At 41.7% G+C, this 22,074-nt stretch overlaps 1 protein-coding gene across 3 annotated transcripts in view; it reads left to right on the top strand.

Annotated features, from left to right (window-relative positions):
- The window catches only part of IGF1R (insulin like growth factor 1 receptor), a 318,275-nt gene that overhangs the window by 127,779 nt on the left and 168,422 nt on the right, over window positions 1–22,074 (top strand). The gene's annotated exons all lie outside the window — the stretch shown is intronic.

The following is a 22,074-nucleotide window of genomic DNA, read 5'->3' as shown; positions in this document are numbered from 1 at the left end:
AAAGTCAGGCTGCCACCCCCACCTCTGGACCAACTGAATCACCATTTCTAGGGGTGGGACTGGGCATCTGTGTTTTCAAGGCTTCTGGGTGGGTACCTTGTGCAAACAAGTTCAGGGACCGTTGCCCTAGACATTGTTCTTCCCCTCATGTCTCAACCTGGGCCTCCTACCACTGCTGCCACCACCACAGCTATGCCACCTGGGAAGTGTCCCAAGCCCCCACCTGTGGGGGAAGCAGCTGGGGAGGGGTCTTTGGCCATCTCTGCAGCTGTAAAGGAGCAGAGCAACATCTGGCTTCTGTGCCTGTGGCCCCTGCTGGTGCTGGGCCCCTGGTCCGCACTGAAGGATCCAGGCGGAGTACAGTGGGTCTCCCCCACTGCTCAATCAGGGTTTCTGATTCAGCAGGTCTCAGGCTGATTGGATGATGAGAATTTGCATTTCTGTCAAGTTCCCAGGTGATCCTGTTTGGGGTCTGGGACCACACTTTGAGAACCACTGGTCTATTAAACAAATCTTTGCAAATTAGGGAGGTGTGTTGTGGGAGGAGGAGACTGATAGTTGAAAGAATATTTGCTTAAATACAGTGCCTAGTATTTGCCGAGTACGCAGCCTTCTTTCTGGCTTTAATCATACAGAGACTTTCTCAATCACATGCAATTGCACATCCTTTAAGCAGCTTTTGACTGGCTTTGGTTTTCTCTTTGTGGTGATTTTCCTTAAACTCTTGAAGGAAGGGTGGATGGGGCAAGAGAGATTTTATTTATTTATTTTAATTAATTAATTTATTTATATTTATTTATTTATTTATTTTTTGAGATAGAGTCTCACTCTGTCTCCCAGGCTGGAGTGCAGTGGTATAATCTCAGGTCACTGCAACTTCCACCTCCCGAGTTCAAGCAATTCTCCTGCCTCAGCCTCCTGAGTAGCTGGGACTATGGGCATGTGCCACCATGCTGGGCTAATTTTTTGCATTTCTAGTAGAGATGGGGTTTTGCCATGTTGGCCAGGCTGGTCTCAAACCTCTGACTTCAGAAGATCCGCCTGCCTTGGCCTCCCAAAGTGCTGGGATTACAGGCGTGAGCCACTGTGCCCAGCCAGATTTTATGTCTTTAAAAAAGAAACTTACTAGTTAACAGGACACTTGCATGCTTGGTACTTGATTTTGTCAGCATTATTTATAAAAGCCTCTTCCCTTCTTCCCCTGTTGAGCCCAGGCTCTGAAATATTGTAGGTGCGCGTGAAGTCCCCCTACCTGCCGTTTGACCAGACATTGGTGCTGGGCGGCCCTCACCTCCACCTCCTCTCACCTGAGGCCCCAGCGGTGTGCAAGGCTGTGGTCTGTCTTAAGTGTGTTTTCAAAGCGGCTGTTTGGTCTGTGCCTTGGATGTTTTTCCACAGATAAGCCTTAAAGAGAACCACATCTTAAAATGCCCATGACCTTGAATGGTCTTTCCGGAGGGGCGGCAGGATTTATGCTCTCATCGTCTCAGGTATGTGTCAAGCCACTGTTGGTTCAGAGCTGGACACAGGTGCTTAGGAAAATTCCTCACTGAAGGGTTTTCAGGATTTACAAGTTCTTGCTGTTTTTGTGACCTTGTGTGGTTTCTGGTTTCACAGAAGGCTTTGTTTCTTGGTTCTTGTTGCTGCTTTCAGCCTTGGCCTGTAATCACTGGGCGCCAGGGAGGGCTGCGGTCTGTTTCCCGGGGTGTGCTCAGGGGTGTGCTCAGATACCGTGTCAGTTCACATGTGTTGCTGCAGCGGCAGAGGGCCAGGCAGGAGGGGCCGGTGTCCTGAAGCACACTCAGTCACTAATCAGGGCCTTTGCTTGGATTTTGCACTTGCACCAGTGGAGACATTCCTCGGAGCTACTCAGTGTGGTTTGTTTTAAGTGGACCATCCCTTAATTCGTGTGACCTGGAACTTGGTTAATGTGCTTTCCAAGGTTAAAGTTTAGATGCTGTTTGTTAAACCTTTCAAAGAGGGAAGAAGATTGCCTTGAATTCATTTCCAGGGTTTGGGAGTCTGAGAGGGAGGTGGTTAGGGACCTGGGGAGGCCCTGAGAAACAAAGTGCTTGTTAAGGACACAGTCTGCTCACCGACCTCGGAAGTCTCTAGACTTCTGAAGAAGTCCAAGCAAGGAACGATGACCAAAGAGGAACTTCAAGGGTGCAGGCAACTCTGGAATCTCAGGCAGCACTTCTTAGGGACGGAACGAGCTGCCGAGGAATGACCTCTCTGGGGGCTGTCCAAAGTCAGAGCAGACACAAGCTTAGCTCTCCAGGCCCCATACCATGGTGGGCAAGAGGGCGGCAAGTGCATTCTCACAGCTGACGGGGAAAGCAGCATTTCAGCCTAAGGAAAAGAGAACCACACAGATGTAAGATGAGGTCTGCACTCACTCGCCTGGTCATGCAGAGATGGAGCTGGGAGCAGCTGCTTGACTTTTCAGAGAGGTAGCACATGTTTACTGTAAGGGTCCCAAATGTAGACCACTGCAGATGGTAAGGTCTAGATGGAAGGACCAATAGTAGGGAAGTAGGGGAGAAGAAAGTAAAACCTTACAGTATAAAGACCCATAGATGCTCTTTTGTTTTTGATATGTGTACAGAGGGTTAGGTATTGTCATTTATTGAGCACCTACTGCATGACAGAGTATTCAGCAATGACAATGCAGAGCTTAATAAGAACAGGTTCTAGACTAATCTTTTAGGGGGTAGGGACAGAACAGAAATGGATAATTATGCCACTGTCCTGAGAACATGAGAGAGTGCTGGTGGACAGAACAGCGACATATCCCCAAGGTCGACGGAAGCCTTCACAGAAGATGCAAAGCCCATACGTGGTCCTTGGAGTCATGCTACGTGGTGACTAGTTATGTTAACAGTCGTAGGAAAACTGAGAAGCTGTGAGGCATGTTCTATCTGTCTTTGTGGGCGTTACCTTCATTATTTGTACAATTCAGAGTGCTTGATGCCCTTTGCTTCATTCTCACAATCCTTGACACTAAACTATGGGCTTGGGTTATAGTCACTCTTTCTGTTATTCATGTCATCTTGTCCTACCCCTCCACTTCACAGATGAGAAGACTGAGACCCAGAGAGGGTCATGATTTTCAGTTGACCAAATGGTGCAGAAACTCAGTGGTCACAGCGGCCCTCTAGCTCTTTCTCACCCACAGGGCCCTTGACAAGAGTACGGTCTTTCTCCCTGGGAGCAGGGTTGAGGAGTGGGCGCAACCCTGGCCTGGGTGGCCATATGCCGATTTCCCCTCCCTTAGCCCATAGGTCTGTATCTTGGGTGAGGTGAGAAAGTAAGGCTGCTCCTTGACTGTGGTCCCTTTTGTGTCTGTCCTGCACTGGGCCACCTTCCCAGGAGCCTTGCATTAGCCTGGTAGTGGCCTTGAAGTGAGAGTGGGTGGATCACACGTGGCAGATCTCTGGCAGTGACCTCTTCTGTGGATTTCCAGTGACTGATGATAGCCTCTTTGGAAGTTAGCATATGCATAGCTCTCTGTCTTTCGGAATCAGTGGGAAAACCCACCACCAGCCCCAAAACCAGCTGTTTTTCTTCTTATGAGCAGATATCCATGAAGAGCAGAAGAGTAGTTTTCTTGTAAGTACTCTGGGAGTGCATAATAAGTTTTAAGTAAGATTAAAAATATGTCTTATTCTTACTAGCATCACTGTCAGATAATTGAGCGTGAGAGCATTCAGTGCTGTGTGCTTCGTACGAAGTAGTAACATCAATTCAGTGTTCAGTACATCCACTTTGTTCAAGAACAGTGTATTCAAGGTCAGTGTATTTTGGCTGTGCTACAGAGTTCTGGAAATTCCCAAGAGAATAAGTTTTCACCTGTTATATAATCCAGCACAAGTGACTGTGTAGCAGCAACCTCATGTTTAGTGATGACTTTAAAATGCAATTGATTCTAAACTTTAGCTTTTAAAAATTTTGGCTTAAAAAAATTTTTCTCTTAAGGTTTAAGGTAGGCTTCCTTATTTATTTTTTTTCAAGAAATACTTATAGAACACTGTTCTGTGCTATATACCATTCTAAGCACTTTACAAATACTAATTCATTTAATCCTCAACCTTGTTAGGTAAGTACTGCTATTCTCACTGTACAGATGAGGAAACAGCCTCCGAGGAGTTAAAACAAGTTGCTCAGGTTACACAGTCAGCAGTTTGGACTACTTCAGTTTCAGATAATCACTGAAATTTTACTGTTTTGAGCTACACGTTTCAAAATCTTTCCTGGTGCGGAACTATCATTAAATCATATAATCCGCTTCTCTGGAGTCAAAGGTTGACAATACATTAGCACTTGACCTCCAGCACCTCTCCCTGGAGGAGGACATTCCATCTGCAGGGAGCCAAGTTGGACGTTGGAGCAACTCTGGGACCACAGCCCTCCAGTAGAGGGAACACGAGAGCAAGCTATCTGTGGAGATGTCCTGTTGGCACAGGGGTGAAGATGGAAGGAGGGGAACCCAAGCAAAGAAAGGTGGGGAGATGAGTTAATTAGCAGTTTACCCTCCAGGCTCAGTGGGCAAGTCAGCCTGGGGATCTAGAGTTAGTTCCCTTTTCTGTTGTGACCATTGAAGACGTTCACCAAATTCTCTGGCCCCGGGATGTCAGCTGTGGTAGTGACTTGCATAGGAGGTTTTGATTTTCCGACATGCCTCACACACTTTAATTCCACCTCTTCAGAGTTTGTGGCCAACCAAGAATGGAGCCAGGTGGCTTTTTAAAATTTATTTAAATTTATGTAATAACAGCAAACATTCGTGTTTATTGAAAACTTATTTCTGTGTCAGGCACTTTCTAAATGCTTTGCAATGTATTGTCTCATTTAATAGTTGTTTAAATTAAGAGAGTAGGCCGAGGCAGGTGGATCACCTGAGATCGGGAGTTCAAGACCAGCCTGACCAACATGGAGAAACCCCATCTCTACTAAAAATACAAAATTAGCCAGGGTGGTGGCACATGCCTGTAATTTCAGCTACTGGGGAGGCTGAGGCAGGAGAATCGCTTGAACCTGGGAGGTGAAGGTTGCGGTGAGCCGAGATCATGCTGTTGCACTCCAGCCTGGGCAAAAAGAGTGAAACTCTGTCTCAACAAATAAACAAACAAACAAACAAACAAATAAATAAATAAATAAATAAAATTGTAAGGTGAATATGTAATCTACTTGATGGAATTTTTTTTAACTGCCTTGAAAAGTTTTATAATTTCCTATTTACAGATGAAATTAACATACTAATTATAAATCATTCCTCACTATTCACTTTAGGCAGTCTGTCTCCTTAAGAATCTCCTTACGGTTTAGATAGATAAGTGAATTGCTTTATGTTTTTGGAAGTAATAAAACCGCATTTCTTTTTAATTAAACAATCCAGATAACAAGTAGTATTTCTAATAGGAAACTTGCAGGATGTATTTACAGAAAGTCTACACAATCTTACTGAACAATGTAGAAAAGAAGATTTACCAGCCTGGGCAACATGGCAAGCCTTGTCTCTTAGAAAACAAAACAAAACAAAAATTAGCTGGGAGTCGTGGCATACACTTGTCATGTCCACTTCTCAGGAGGCTGAGTTGGGAGGACTACTTGAGCCCAGGAGGTCAAGACTACAGTGAGCCATGTTTGTGCCACTATACTCCAGCCTGGATGACAGAGCGAGACCCTGTTTCAAAATAAAGAAAAAGAGATTTAAATGAAGCAAAATACTGTTTGATCTAGGTGAGAAGCTGGAATATTAATGTCACTTCTTCCCAAATTGATTTATAATTTAAAAACAATTTCAGTACTTCCGCAGCTTGTTTGGAGCTTGATAAAAGGATTCTAAAGTTTGTCTTGAAGCTTTAATAGTGAGGCAGGTTTAAAATTGGGGGCAAAAAGAAATGGGTTAGGGTGTAGAAGGGACTTGACTGATCACTTGTGCTAGAAATAAATGTCCCTCCACATTACTAATGTTGCACATCAGATCGTATTTAAATCCATTAGAAGATTTTACTGTTCATTAGAACTACCCATAACTGGTGAAGGCTCTGCTTATAGTGGAACCCAGTTTCTCAGTTGTCCATTTATATTTATTTACTTGAGCTTTTTGTAAAGTAGCAAGTACTTGACTGAATTTCTACTATTTGTCAAATGCTTTTTGAATAGAAATAATGAGTTAATAACATTTAACCGTTTTTTAGTAAATAGTGTTACAAGATAGGCCAAGTATGTAAACTACTTAGAACTTTATATACCTTGCATATTTTGTGCCTCTTATTTGCATAAGCTTGTCACATGCTCCTTATGTACCATGTGCTGTTACTGTGCCAGGGTACTGAGGCTATATTGAGTCTATTTCCTGTCTTTATGGACTTGATGGATAATTTGGACAACATTGTGGTATTCTAGGGTTAAGGGAATGTAGTCTGAGATTTCTCAAACTCTGAAATCCTCTGAGCATCTTTTCATGCACTGGCCTAAAATATTTTCATAGCCCAGCAAAAGGCTAATTACCTTATTTCCCTCCTGTTGATTTTTTTGGGGGGGATGGGGTCTTACTGTGTTGCCCTGTCTGCTTGTGAACTCCTGACTCGGGTGATCCTCCTGCCTTGGTCTCCTGTTTATGTTTTAAATAGCATTTCTCAAACCTATTTGAGCAAATAATTTTTCTGTTAATATGTAGTGTTCCTTGAAAGAATTGAATCTGTGATTCCCTAATCTAGACACTTTTAAAGAAGAAACAAAACTCAGTAAACACTTGGATAAAAACCTGAATATGTGCATTTTGAGATGAAAGGAAGCAGCTTTGTTTACCACATTGAATTAAGTGGAAAACATTTTAATCATGATTGATAGAAATCTAAATTTGTAAATTCTGATTTTTTTGTTTTACAATGAAAATATATTTTAAATGTCACCATCCCCTTCCCCATGAGGTCTTCATTACAACTAATTTTGAAGATACTCTCATTTATTTATGTTATATATGCATATGTTCTACTTTATAGTTTTAAATACTTAAATGGCGTTATCTTTTTGCATTGTTCTGTATCTTTTTTCAGCTTAATAATTTACCTTGCTTATAATTATTGTCAGTGCATGCGGACCTGCTCTTTATGCATTTTTAACCATTGCGTAAAGCTGGAATGATGGACATGATTTCTTTAATTGCTCCAAATTAGACATTTAGTTGTTTCCAATTTTTTAGTATTACAAGTAACCCTGCAATAAACATGTCTTGGGTATGCATTCTTTTAGTTTAAAATAGTCTTGTTCCTTCAGAAAGTTGCCCAATAATCGACTTAGAAATTCTTTAGTGCTAATTACTGTAATTGCTTATTTTAAGATCTTCCTTTAGTTTATTGTTTTCATAGTATATAATCCTAAACTATTACAACTGAAATAGTCCTTGAGCTAAGAAAGCAATGTAACTTAAAGATGCGATTTATAAATAGGGACTTAAAAATTAACCTTTTTGGAGCTGTGACTTCCTGATGAAGTGGCAGCACACAGGCTGAATATGTTCTGCATCTGGACGGCCCAACATCATGATGATGTGATTTGCACAAAGCTGTCTGCCTGCCTAAGCTGCTGGAGGATGGCAAGTTAACTTATTTGTTGTTAGGAGACCTCTCCCCACCCCCATTAAAAAAATTATTTTGAGATACTTGTAGATTCACGTGCAGTTTGAAGAAATAATAAAGAGTAATTCCATGCACCATTTCCCTCCATGAGTAACATTTTGTGAAACTGTAGTATAGTATCACAGTCAGGATGTTAACAGTAATATAGTGAGGATATATTTCATCACCATAAAGGTACACCTACTTCCCTTCTATCTCTCTTCTCTCCTTTATGCCTGTTTACAAACTAACCTGTTCTCTCTCTATAAAATTTTATCATTTAAGAATGTTCTATAAATGGACTCATAGTATGTAACCCTTTGGGACTGACGTTTTTCCATCAGCGTAATTCCTTATAGATTCATTCAGATTGTTGTGTTTATCAGTAGTTTGTTTCTTTTTATTGCTGAATGGTAGTCTGTGGTATGAATGTACTACCTTCCATGGATGTGGCATGTCCCTCTATTTATTTAGTTTTTCTTTGATTTACTTTATTAGCATTTTGTAGTTTTTGTCGTCCTGTGTATATTTTGATAGAGTTATACCCTAAGTATTTAATTTCTTTGCTCATTGCCAGTATATAGAGATACTGTTTATTGAACTCACTTTTCAGTTTATGGTAGTTTATTACTAGTTATTAATATATGCTCAATATATGTAAACTCCTTTTATTTTTATTAGGTATCACTTGCTAAATTTTGTGGAGAATACTGATGCTATTGCTAGAAAGTGCTGCTGTCACAAATTGGGTTTATATATAGTACCATGCTATCCTTCCTAGGCTGGATTATGTGCTATATGCACATAGAGTTTTTGATTGGTCTATTGCAAATACTATGGCATCTGAATCCTTTTTTTGTTTTTGGAGATGGAGTCTCCCTCTCTTGCCCATGCTAGAGTGTAATGGCGCAGTCTCAGCTCACTGCAGCCTCCACCTCCCGGGTTCAAGCGATTCTCCTGCCTCAGCCTCCCAAGTAGCTGGGATTGCAGGCACCTACAACCACGCCTGGGTAATTTTTGTATTTTTAGTAAAGACAGGGTTTCACCATGTTGACCAGGGCGGTCTCAAAACTCCTGACCTCAGGTGATCCTCCCGCCTTGGCCTCCCAAAGTGCTGGGATTACAGGGGTGAGCCACTGTGCCCGGCTTCTGAATCCTATTTTTTAAGTATAAAAAGTCTTTCTTCACCTCTGGATTATGGTGCCAAAAGCTGGCATTATTCTCATGGCAGTAAACAGAGAAGTCCTAGGGGTAATCCTACCCGTTGCGGGAGTCCAGGATATCTGAGAATCTCCCTTTTCTTTTTACTGCTAGAAAGAATTTCTGCTAGCAGAATTTTTATTTTGGCCAACTCTGACCCCCTTAGGTTGACATCAGAATGAGGTGTACCAACCTAGGTGATCAGAGTTGGCCAAAATACACATTTTCCTGCTGAGCAATTGAGACTGGGTTAAGCCATACTTGACCATATGCCCTAGTTTAGCGTCCAGTTTGTGAACATCCTTTATCTGAATTAGACTAGACTAATTAGAATTAGACTAGACTAATTCTAGTCTCTTACATAAAACTGCAGGTAATCAACCCTTTGTCTCCTTCAGTTCTACATCTGCAGATTCCTCCAACTACAGATTAAGAATGTTTGGGGGAAAAACAGTAAAAAAAATTACAGTACAACAATAAAGATAACAAATTTAAAAACTAGTGTAACAACTTTTTACAGAGCATTTTTATTGGGTGTTGTAAGTAATCTAGAGATGGTTTGAAGTCTGTGAGAGGATGTGCATAGGTTATATGCAAACACTGTGCCATTTTATTTCAGAGACTTGAGCATCCAAGGATTTTATATCCGTGGGAGTCCTGGAACCAATCCCCCTTGGATACTGAGGGATGACTGTATTTACAACATGTCTAGATTTTCGACAACTTGAATTAAACCAGAAAGAATATGAACACGCAGAAGTTCGTGTGTATATATATGTGTATGTGTTTAGAAGGGAGCAAGCTGTTAAACATGGGAAATAGTTACTAGTAGTTTGTAATTTTATGATTACAATTTTAAAATTTAATTTTGCAACTGGAATTTGACTTGATTGGTTAGTGCCTTATAGTAATTAACCTCCAAATCATCAGAATGTCATCTTGTTATTTAGGGAATTGAATCTGATTTTCTATCTAATTTTCTTGTCTACAGAATGCTTTTTAGAAACAATACACTGTATATCTAGTTTGTGCCAAGAACTGATTGTACACAGTCAGATACTTGCAGTTCTTTTGGACTTGAGTTTCTTTATCCTTCTGTCAGATGTCACAATTCCCTCTTCCCTTTGTAGGATATGAAAGTACTTGTGTGTGCACTGTATTTGGGAATATCAAGTAATAGAATCTCTAGAAAACATTCACGATTTCAGTCCCAGGTAATCTAGAGTTAAAAATAATGTTCATATGGAAAGGCAGCAAAATTTATATTTTAATACTCATTATAGGAGGCATGTTAATTGGCCCCAGGGTCACAGGCTTTAGGATCCAGAAGACTATTGCCCCAAAGGTTTTGCGGAACTTTTCCAGAGTCGTCACCAGTACATTGGGAATAAATGGAATTCCTTTGGAAGTGTTTTGAAGATTGAATTAGATAGTGTAGGTAAAGCAGTCTAGCCTGCTATGATTATGCTGTTGATGCAAATATTCTCTATCCTGAAATTATTTTTCCTCGGAGCTCAGGAACTGATCCCCACCCAACTCAAGCAGTAAAGGAAAGAGAGGCAGGAGGGTCTGACTATGTGAGGTGCCCCAATAAAGGATCTGTATTGTAAATCAGGAATGTAGGTATTAGGTTTCCTTAAAACAAAGCGCACCTACATGACCACTAGCAGGAGCACAATGTGGGCTTGGTCTGCTGAAAGAGTCAGTTGGTTGCGTCTGTCTAATCCAATTATGGATGGTCCCAGCGCTCAGTCTTACAGCTGCTGCCCCTCCCCTGCAGACCCTGCCTCTCTCACCCTCCCTTTTAGGGCTTGGTCTGTGGCTATTCCAGAAATCACGTGCACTCCTAGGCTTCAGCAAGTACAGCCTTGTTAATCCCAGATATGGAAAGCAAGTTGCCTAGGTCTATAGGTGAGTATTCAGTTTCTCCACAAGTTGACCTCAGTGCAGGTGTTGTTGGTTCCAGTCATTTGGGGTCAGCACCTGTTTGAAGCTAAGACCCTTAGAACAAGGTGGAGGAAAACCTGAAGGCACATACAGTGCGGTTTCCTTGGCTCATCTAATGGAGAGTCAGAATAATTTGTCATATTGCAAATTGTCATTACTCTGTGGTTTAATTGTTAACCAGGGAGTTATTTTTTGTTTTTTTTTAAACAAAGAAGAAAAAACTTCTAGATCTTTCTGGGACAGATAGCCCCATTGAAAGAAAGCCATGTGCTGCAATGAATGGCCAGGCCTCAGGTGTGACCAAGTGCCTTCCAGCTCGGGGTTGCTTTGTGCTCCTTTGCGTATTTGAAGACATGTGGATGAATCAAAATCTATAAGCTTATTTCAGTCAAGTATTCTAAGGAAACAGAGGATTTCTCTGTTGCCTCTAATACAGTGAAAAACCACTATCTCTTTTATTTGCATTGGGGGAAGAAAGTCCAGGTTTGCATGTATATTTTCACTCATAGGATTTTTTTTAGAATAGTTTGGGGAGGACGTTGTGCTCTGGCCAATAACTGGGCTTGTATCTGGTCACAAGATGATCAAGCAGGTGCCTGCATGACTGTAGGACAGAGAGCTGGGCAGCTGGAGAGCCTGTCTGAAATGTGAAGCCTCTCCCCACTTTGTTGCCATCCTAACCTTTTCTTAAGTCATGGAGAACTGATCCTTAGACATTCCTTACCTCTCTCACCCACTTGAGGATTCTCAGAGCCTGGGTTTTGGATTGAAATGGCACTATTTCTGGTTGGTGATGACATTCTGTAAGCCAGCAATGCAGTTTAAATATCCACAAGAGTGCCCTGGTTCCATCAGCACCCCTTAGTAATTGGTCATGAGACTTGGACCTCCTTTGGGGCTAGGACTCGGGTGACAAGGGAGTTGAGTAGAACTTGTCTCTCTGGGTTCCCGGGAAGGATTCATGACATAGAAGTGGGACTTCAGCATGCTCCGGGCACAGCTGTCTCTGTTTTGTTCTCACCTGAATCTTTTTGGCCTGCAGAACAGAATAAAGTCACTCTGTGCCAACCTGACTTTTATTCATGACTATATTTGGGGTGTGGATAGAAAGTGCCCCCATAGCACTCTCAGATAAAACACCTTCAAACAAACCCAGAAACCCATGCTCACAAAACCACCCACTTAAATTATGAAACTTTCAGGCTGACTAAATCCTGAAGGCGTTGGAGCCTAAGCAAAGGGAAAATGGTTACCCAGAGCTTTGCCCTTCCTAATCCAAATGAAAAACTCTATAACCCTTCCCCCACCTTTGCTATCAATAAATCTTGGACCTTTGGGAAGTTGATGTAGAGTATTGATCCTTAAAACAGAGACCCGTCACCCTAGGTAGATTTCTAACTGAAGTGGGTTCCACATTGGAAGTACTTTGCAGAAACTTCTGTTACCGCAATTACTTTTGCACCAACAAATAGTATCCTCAACTCGAAAAGAATTGAAACACTTAGCTGGAAGTGTCTGGTAGGGACATGTGTCTGCTTTTTGAATCAGTCATATATACTTTTGTTCCTGTTCCTGGAGGCCCTTTGTGGTGTGAGAACATTGAATTTGGAGAGGGAAAGGGAGACAAAAGAGAAATGGGGGTGATGCTTAAGGAAAAGGGGGGTTTTCAGTTCATTCACCACGCTTGATGACAGATTTGCCCCTGGATCCTCAGGCCACGTTCCTATGGTAGGTAGGGATCTCGCTCTCTCTCTGTCTCTGTCTCTCTCTCTCTCTCCGTGTGTGTGTGTGTGTGTGTGTTGTGTGTGTGTGTGTAGTGATTTCTGTGAATTAATAAAGAATGTGGGATGACCTCCTGCACATGCCCATATGATATTGAGGGGCTTTGTGTAGGAAGAAATGCATGGTATGAATGGATAGACTAATCTGAAAGCATCGAGTTGTGTGCATCTTCTGCAATTAGGAATCTGCTCACCAGCATGAGTGCTGTGGTTTCTGTATTTCTGGGATTCAGAGGAGCACTTTAGAGATGTAGGATGTTAGAGGAGGAGGTGCAGGGATCTCCCCTCGGGTAAAGAGTGGAGACAGTCTCTGAGTCATAATCTGGGACCAGTGGAAGGTCAAAGGGAAGAACTGTCCTGTTGTCTGCTAAGTCACAGGCTTCCTTCCTGTTCTCAGCCCTATCACTTACCCAAGGTGCAGCGGCATTAGTGTCTGTTCACACGTAACAGACATCTCTTTCATAAAACAATTTTTAAGGCATTTGTCTCGTAGAGGTTTCCCTGTTTGGGGGAGTCTTTTCCCTGACTGCGTGTAAATAACCTCACAGTTTGAGCAATTTTGCAAACAGTCTGTACTGCTCAGCCTTGATTGGGGCTACCCAAGGATTCTCCCGTCCTGCTGAGCTCTGACAGCTCTGGGAGGCCAGTGAGGCCTGTCCTCATCCCTATTCTAGCCGGTGATTCAGCTCTAGGCGGAGGCTATGCAGAAACAGCTCCGGTCATCTTTGTGTGAAATACATTTGTTGTTTACTTCTTTTTCTTTTTTCTTCTGCTGATATCTTCATGGTTTTCAGCAAAACTGTGTACGTTACATTTTTTCTTTACCGTTTCTCCATAGTTATTTCTAGCATTTTTTTCAGCTGATGAAAGCAAATAAAGAATTTTTATGCTCCATAGTCAGTCAAACATTGATTTCTCTGACTTTTAACTTAAAAAGTCATTTTGCAGTGGCGTGTGTGTGTGTGTTTGAAGTCAGACTGTGCTTCTACAAAAAAGCACACATAGGCTTATGGCTCAGTTTACTTGTTCCAGCTCACTTTCCTGTTCATTTACCTTCTTGTAAAATGGAAAGACAAACAGACCTTAAACTTAACTCAGATCGTGATTGCCAACTTTTTTCTTTGTAAGTAGTTGTATTATTCCTAGGTCATGGCATCTTGATTTATCTTTGAAAGGAAAAAAACCCTCACTCAGTTTACAGGGACGCATTGTTCTAGGCTTGTACAATTGTGCTGATGACGCTTTTTCCCATTGGAACCATGGGGATGATAAGGTCAGTCGGCTAGTCTTTTTTTAAAATGTAAATACCACAACTTCATAGCATCATCATTTTCCTCATGTATGTAGTATGTTTCTAAAAGAATCCAATGTCAGATTCTTGCTTCTATGATCAAGGTCTTGTTTTTGCCCTTTCTTTGCTCCCCACCTCCCTGCCCCTGACTCCCAGTCCTTTCCTTAGAGGAGGTGGTCAGTTTATATTGGAACATTGAAAATGTTATACCTTACAAAGGAAGTGATATGCCATTTCTTAATTATAATGATGTGCAACAGTGACTTCTGAAGTAGACCTTTAAAATTGGGCCACACAGCTTTTTCTTTGGAGGAGGGGCATTTAAAATTGGTTTATGCTCTTATAGTGTAGTAAGGAAACAAGCAAACAAAATAAACAGGCTATACAGGGCATGTGTTCTTAAACTCTATGACAGTGGAGGTGAACCCAGGGCCCTTTCATGGCCTTGGGAGGGTCCTCAGCTTTGGGGGCGAGTTATCTGGGTGGAAAAGCACCATTGGAGGGAGAAGTCAGAGAGGTGGGATTGCTGGAGCTCAGAGAATAAAAGCAAGTCCCTGCCCTGAAAATGGCCCGGGATTTGCTTCAGATGTACTCCATCTGCCAACATTTAGTGTCTGTGACTTAGCCAAAGGAAATGTACATTAACTGTTCAGTTTATATGTAGTTTGTGCTCTGGGACTTTGCCTCCAGAGGATTTCTGTGAAGGAAGCTCTGTTCAAGTGGCTCTGTTCCACTTGGGTTTGGAAAGAGGCCAGGACAGGTGATAGAAGGAAGGATGCATGGGCAGTGGAAGAGATGGGCTTGGTCATTGCAGTGTGTGAGGTGACCCAGCTTACCTGGTATTTTGGGGTACTATATGTGCCATATGAGATGGGTATGGGTGTTTGAAGGGAAAGGGGGCGGTCTGGGCAACTTGTGTGCTTGCCTAGAAAGATCATTACTCTTTTTGTTTAAAAGAAACACGGAAAGAGCCATCAGGGATAGTTTTGTCCTCCCTCTTCTTACAGGTGATCATCCCTTGATAGGGCAGTGCCAGATCCTGCTTGTGAGCACAGAAAACTCCGTAACTTCCTGATGAAAGCATGTCTGGGGAAGCTTATCTCAAATGCAATGTGCACTTGCAAAGGTCCTGTGGTGTAGCGGGGGAATGGGAAGATGGAGTCTGGGAGCAGTGAAGGCTGGGCCATTAGCTGGCTCTGTAGCCTCTGGGCCTGTTGTTTTTATCCTCAGAGGGGGCACTGCACCTGTTCCACGGTCTTCCCACTGCAGACCCTTTGGTCTCTGTGCTTCGAGAGGCTGTATAGAACACAGAGAAGGACTGAACCAGAGTCTTCCCCTCATGGAAATTGGAAGGAAAACAAAATTAACGGCATTAAAACTAAGTATGTATTAAAACTTCTGTCTTACAAAATTTAGTTTTGTTTCTTTTATTTTTCTTTCACTTCATGTTGACTCAGTAGGTAAATGCACTAAACACACATTCATTTAGGGCAGGAAGAACTTCATCATTTGATTACCTTTAGTTCATTTATCTCATAATGCTTAAAAGCAGAAAATGACATTGGTTAATCAAAAAGATCATTTTCTTTTTTGTGTTCTTTTGTCCTATTGTGAGATGCCTCTTCTCCCACAAGCTGTAGTTGTACACAAAGTAAAACTGTTCCTAAGCCTTCATTAGATTGAAGCTTGTCCCAGACTTTCTTTAAAGAAGTTTCCGTAGCTTAGTTCATGCTCAGATGATTCAGTGATGATGATGGGTTCTTAGTTAGAAATTACTTAACAATGCCTACTAAATTATTGACTGATAAATGTTAAGACATATTCTTTAAGTGTCTCAATCCTATTCTTGTGGAGCTGCAAAGATCTTGGGGGTGTGGTTGCCCTTGTCTGTTGCATCATCTTTCAAATGCAACAACTATACTGATATTCTGTATCTTGAAAAACTTAAAAAAGCAACAACTAACTTATTTGTATCTTTTCCTCTAATACTTAGTTTTTACCTCACTTTTAACTTACTACATTTATTAAGGAGTTTATTTTTATATTACATTTTACTCATAAAAGGATGAAACCAAGATTGGTGATCTGTTCAAATAGATTAAAATCCTGTTTGTGACCACTTAAGTGTGTAATGTGTGACTTGTGGACTGTGTCAGAGGAGGATTTTCCAACCAAAAGTACCCACTGGTATCACAGATGAAAAGTCCTTATACCATCTGAAAAAAAGTAGAAGGTGAGGAGAAGCTTGAAAACCTAAGAAGGCCATTAGGAAAGGCCATATATTTTCCGATTCCATTTAAAATTGTAAGTTGGTGAAAATGCTGTGTGATAGAAAGATGAACATATTTTAGTAAATAGAGTTATAGTACTACAGTGAGATAAATTTCACAGGTAAAAGTGGCGTAGCTAATGCATGATCATTATCTTTCGTATTGTATGGTAATTCTGTACAAATAGAAGGTAGCATTTTAAGGTTCCTGTTATTTCACATAAATACAAACAGAGTTTCAGTGGTCTGGTTTGAAGGGGAAGAAATAGAAGGCGGAAGGAGAGAAGTTGGCAGAGGAGCAGTCTGCTCTGATATCCTCCAGTACACAGTCTAGATATAGGTCCTAACCTGGCAGGGTTTGAGGATCAGAATGGTGGCTCAGGTTTAGACAATTCTCCCTGTTTGTGGAGCCCAGCAGCTAGTTAAGAGAAAAATCTTTTTTCCTTCCCTATTACCCTGAAAAGTCCCCAAATTCATTGTATGTAGAATACTTGAGTGAGATTAACCTTCCTAACACTTAGGTTTCAGGTTTGTTAGGTATGGCTGACAGCTCTCTTATCAACCCCCATTTATTTGATAATCTAAATGAAAGTTTGACAGGTAGAGTATTGTAAATGTAGGGAAGGTGAAGTCTTCACCTTCAGATGGTAGCTGTTTGTCTCAGTAAGAAGAGCAGATGACTAACGCCCAAATACATACCCATTATTATATCACTTAGCATTTATAAGGCATTTCTATGCATCCTGAGAGACCAGAGCACCCTCAAGTGAGGTTTCAGAGTAAGATTCATCTTAGCAAATGAAGACAAATTAGCAAAATCTTCCTGTTTTTAAAATGTTCCTTTTGATTGGATATCTATTTGTTTGGAAAGAAGCTTTTAAAATCAAAACTATCAATCTGTGGTTATCTTCAAAGGATAAATTATGGTAGGTAGTTGTTATCCAGGTCACCATTTTAAGATGATTATGGCTGGCCCAAATTAGGCGATCTTTTCATATATGTATTATATATTTTAATTTCAGTCTTTTAAAGATGAATATTCCTAGGTGGCATGGGAGGATGGGAAGGTCAAACCCCAAAGCCCAAACTTCAAATATTATTCCTCTTACTTATTGACTGCTTCCTTGAACTTACCATTTTTCTTTTGGAAAAGTGAGCTTTTGTTTTTGGATATTTTGTACTGATATTTCTGTGCCTACACAAATTTTGTTTTGGTTCAATAAGAGTTGATATTTTGCCAGGGGTTGCCTCCCATGAGATTCCAAATACAGATGTAAGTTCAACAGGCTTCTGAACTGGATGTTTCTATGTGCCAAAACTCTGTAAACACGTGTAGCTTTGTCTACCATTGTATATTGCTGTATTGATTTGTTGGGTTGTTTTTTTTTCTTTCTCTTGAAAAGCTCTGGCCTGCCTGTTCTCTGCTGATACAAAGACTGGTCCGTTCCCCAGGGTCACTGCAAGAGAACCTCCAGGGCCTGACCACTGTTAGATATTATTAATCTGCGAAGTTGCTCCAAATTCTCTTGCCCCTGACATAAAGTTCCATTTAGTTCAATTTTATATGAAGTTTATTTGTCAAAAGGAATAAACGTTTATTCAACAGATCCAGTTGTCAGCATTGACAGATGTGAAAATTGGTAAATAGAAGTCTCCCCTTTAGAAAAGGAAAACAAGTACTTTAAAAAAATCTTGTATTGTCAATAAACAAGTCCATTTTAAAAGCATTTTTGAACATGTGTAATGAAAATGGAGGCCTTAGGATGTTTTAGGGTTTATGAAGAGCCAGTTTATATGTAATCAGATGCTCCTGTTACTGTTATCACTGTAGTACTAGGACTTAGTTCTGCCCTTTAAGTCACAGACTCAAGTTACTCCTGATTTTACCAGCAGTCAGAATACATTTTTTTTTTTTTGAGACGGAGTTTCGCTCTGTCGCCCAGGCTGGAGTGCAGTGGCCGGATCTCAGCTCACTGCAAGCTCCGCCTCCCGGGTTTACGCCATTCTCCTGCCTCAGCCTCCCGAGTAGCTGGGACTACAGGCGCCGCCACCTCACCCGGCTAGTTTTTTGTCTTTTTTAGTAGAGACGGGGTTTCACCGTGTTAGCCAGGATGGTCTCGATCTCCTGACCTCGTGATCCGCCCGTCTCGGCCTCCCAAAGTGCTGGGATTACAGGCTTGAGCCACCGCGCCCGGCCACATTTTTTTTAAAAGAGAAAAGAGATGATATCCCGGTGCTTCTCTATACTAAAACAAGAGGAGAAGCTTCCTTGTTAAAGTGACAGTTTAGATGTTATTTTGACAGAAATATTAGTAAATACCTCACATTATCCCTTGCTAAATATTTATAGCATGGAATGTATACTCTGATGCATAATATTGTGTGAAAGAAATATCTTTTGCCTCAAATCCCTTTCACTGCTTTGACATGAATCTATAATTTATACCCAGAGATCTGCAGGAAAAAGACTTCAATAAGACCCTTTTATTTCAGCCAAGATAAAACTCCATCCTAAGAGGGAACACCCTGGAATCTTTGAGACCCTTAAAGGCAGAGTAGTCTAAAATACATGCGTTCGTTCCATTGCTAGAATTTAGATAGGTCCACTTTTGCAAAAAGGCACAAAATGAGGGCAATTTTTGATGTAAAATTTTAGTTTTTGAGATGAAGCAGGGGGCACAGTGGCGAAGTACCCTATTTTAGCGCTTAGGTAGCAGCTGTAACAAGTGTCCTGGGTATTCCTCTGTAGAGAGGAAATGTTGGTCACAAATGGCCGTGTCCTCTGCATTCAGTTCAGCTATGTGACTGAAAGACATTGTTCAGCAGCCGTGAGTATAGAAGATGTCGCACACTGAGTATTTTTCTCTAGCTTATTTAGAAATGCCAGTCTAGACTTCCGCAGTTTCGGATTCATGGCCATGGTTTTGGCCTTTATTAGATGGCTCTCAAAGGTACTTTTCAGGTAGACATTGATTTCATGCCAGCTGTCAGAGATGATTTTCCCTAGAAATGGCTGGGCATATGGAGGCATTCTGTATTAGAATAGATGTATACACCCATCTCTTCTGTATTAGAGAGCAGGTGTTGCCCCCCAGGGTGCTCAGTTTGCTTAGTGTGAGAAGAAAAAGACCAGAGATAAGAGGAAGAAAACTGTGCTTTCCATGTAGCTCAGTTAACAGCATCATGATTCTCCAGGATGGCCCCATTTCTGTTTTTATTTACAAAATAGACTTGAAAATTAATTAGTAAGCAAACCATCTCCATTAGGTAAGTGGCATTCTGATTGTCTGTGTAAAGTTCCGTTTCCCAAGTAATGTGTTCCAAAGCATTTTTATGTACAACTACTAGAAACTGCCATACAAATGTTTGCTGTTATTTGGTTGTAACAAAATCAATAATGAGTTTCAAAATGGAATAATTTCAGAGCCCTTCATTTACAGTAGTTTGGGAAACTCTTGAAATACCAAGTGATCTTAATTCACTGCAAGCTCTCTAACTGGAACATGTGCCTAGTGTCTTCTTGAAGCAAGAATCCCCCACCCCTTAACCACTGCTGTTTTAGACTTGAATCTTCAACATTGTTTTGTAGACTTTAGCATTCGTATTGTGTAATCTTTGACATCCCCCCAACCCCAGCCTCCCAAGCGTTGATTGCTTACCTTAGCAATGCTCTCAGCTTGGACCAGAAGGCACGGATGTTTCCCTGACCTTAACCTCACTGTGTATCAGCTCAAGGAAGAAGCTGGATTTGCTGATGTTATAAGCACTAAGTTATGTTAACCCTCACATCCATAAGCAAACTAAGTGGGAAAATAAAGATTTACTATTGTAGCAGTCATAGATTGTTTAGGAAACAGCAAAAAGGCAAATTTTTCTTAAAGTTCAGAAAAGTGGGGCGAAAGAGGGTGGGAAAGGAAATGTTTATTAAGAAAATTGTATACTACATTAATTTGACTTTGCCATCGAGACTTGAATTAAATTCATGTATTTTTTGGTCTTAAAAATGCATTCACATGTATCAGTAAGTTAAAAACTTAATACACAAATGATTATATTAGCATTATTATGTGTTTCTTATAGAAAATCTCCCTAAGTTTTTAATAAGTATGTTTTACAAATGCTGTTTCCTGAGAACTGTCGTTCCCAGATGGAACATGCCAGGTGTTTGTGGGTGGTCCCTTCATATCACCTGTGCCTTCTTCCTAGTAATTTGAGACACCCGTGTAAATTACCTTTGGCAAATAGGATAGCTAAATCACTGCTAAGATTCATAATTTACTTTTTGGTATCTGAAACATCGACAATATAGCCATCCAGGGTCTGCTCCTCTGGGGTGTGGTTTGTGCCGTCTCTGGCTGCTCCATCTGGCTGATCCCAGGCGGGCAGCTCAGCGCTCAGCAGACACAGATCCCCAGCACATGGGAATGCGAAAGAGGCTTCTCTGTGGGAGCAAAGTGGCCAGCAGGTGTCACAGGCTGAGTGGGCCCAGCATCGTGTGGGCACTGCTGGGGAAATCCCATCACAGCATGTGCTGGCGTTAGTAGTAGACAGTATGTGTCTCAGAGGGTCCAGAGAGTAATGCAGTAAAGGTGCCTGGGGGTGTGTGGGGGTGGTTGGTTGGGGTTTGCTTGTTAGTTTGTTGTAAAAGCCCAGCTTTTCATCCTTGGAAAGATTTCAGCCATATCGAGAGGGTTACCTGCCAGGAGTGCTGCAGCAGCAAGAACTCAGTGGGTGAGCACTTCCATTTCTTCAACAAATGCTTCTGGGTCCCTGACCTGTGCCAGGTGCTCTTGAGCTGAGAATCCTGCAGGGAATAAAAGAGGTAAAGATCCCATAGTCCTGTGGGTTACCTTCTAATGAGCACACTTTTGTCAGTCAAACAGGGTGGCCTCTGTGGTGTCTCTGCACACTACCTGTATGGTCTTTCCGTAGCTGATGGGGTCTCGTAACTAGTGATTGGTGATTTTAATCTGGATTTTGCCACAATGCTTATTTTCTAACATATGACTTAATTTACTTAATAATTGTGTCTATTGTATATATTCTTATACACACACAGGCAGGCACACACAGACATGAATATAAGCTTTACAAGGACAGAAACCTTATCTTTCATTTCTTTCTTACTTGTGTATCCTGAGCATTGAGAACAGCCTGGCACAAAGCAGAGCTCAGGAAATGTGTGCTGAATGCATGTTCACACTGGATGTGTTTGAAGGTTCTCACTCACGAATCCTGTTGGCGTGTGGAGAGTGCATCTAACTATAAAAGCCATGGTGCTTGTGTGTCTTGGGGTGCTGAGCTTGTTCCCACCTCATTTGTGGGTGTGGTGCTGTGCTGGTGTTGGGGTCCGTTCCCCGCATTTCTGATGGCTCTCCCCTCTGCCCTGTGTGGGGTGGCAGATTTCTGTGTACACAGAGTTACATTTCGTGGTTCCTGGCTTCTCTATGGATGACGGCAGCACTGATAAATGCCGCAACTGCTTTCTCAGCAGTCTTGCGGGGTGATTTTTCCTCTTTAAGGAAGTAACCTGATGTCTATGCTGAGTAGGAAATGCATCCAAAGCTTTGGGAGCTCAGTGTTGGCCCCTGGGCTGCAGTCAGAGCCCCGTTTTAGAGCTATGTCTCCCAGGCAGCTGTGATGACTGCTTGAAAGCCCACTCAGGGGGAAGGTAAACCTGATGCCCAGGTGTTTGGACAGTGAGCATGGCGAGTGCACCATTACCTGTGCATAGAGTTGTTCATATGTGGTGACAGATGTTGAGCTGTTATTTAGTAACTTCAAATTGTTTTTCTTTTCATTGGAGCCATGTCTAGGTTCTGAGTGCTTCTCCCAGGTCAGATGGAGAGCTCCTCATTTGGGAGCAGGGCGGCGTTTTCAGGTGCCCAAGGCGTTCCATGCACATGCACCTGCAGGGTATATGTCATCTGGGGTAAGACAGAGCCCTCCCGGTTCCTCTTC

This window comes from Trachypithecus francoisi, unplaced genomic scaffold (assembly GCF_009764315.1).
Source record: "Trachypithecus francoisi isolate TF-2019V2 unplaced genomic scaffold, Tfra_2.0 Lachesis_group3, whole genome shotgun sequence".
Taxonomy (NCBI): domain Eukaryota; kingdom Metazoa; phylum Chordata; class Mammalia; order Primates; family Cercopithecidae; genus Trachypithecus; species Trachypithecus francoisi.
The sequence above is the reverse complement of the archived record's forward strand: the minus strand, read 5'-3'. Positions and strand labels throughout refer to the sequence as shown.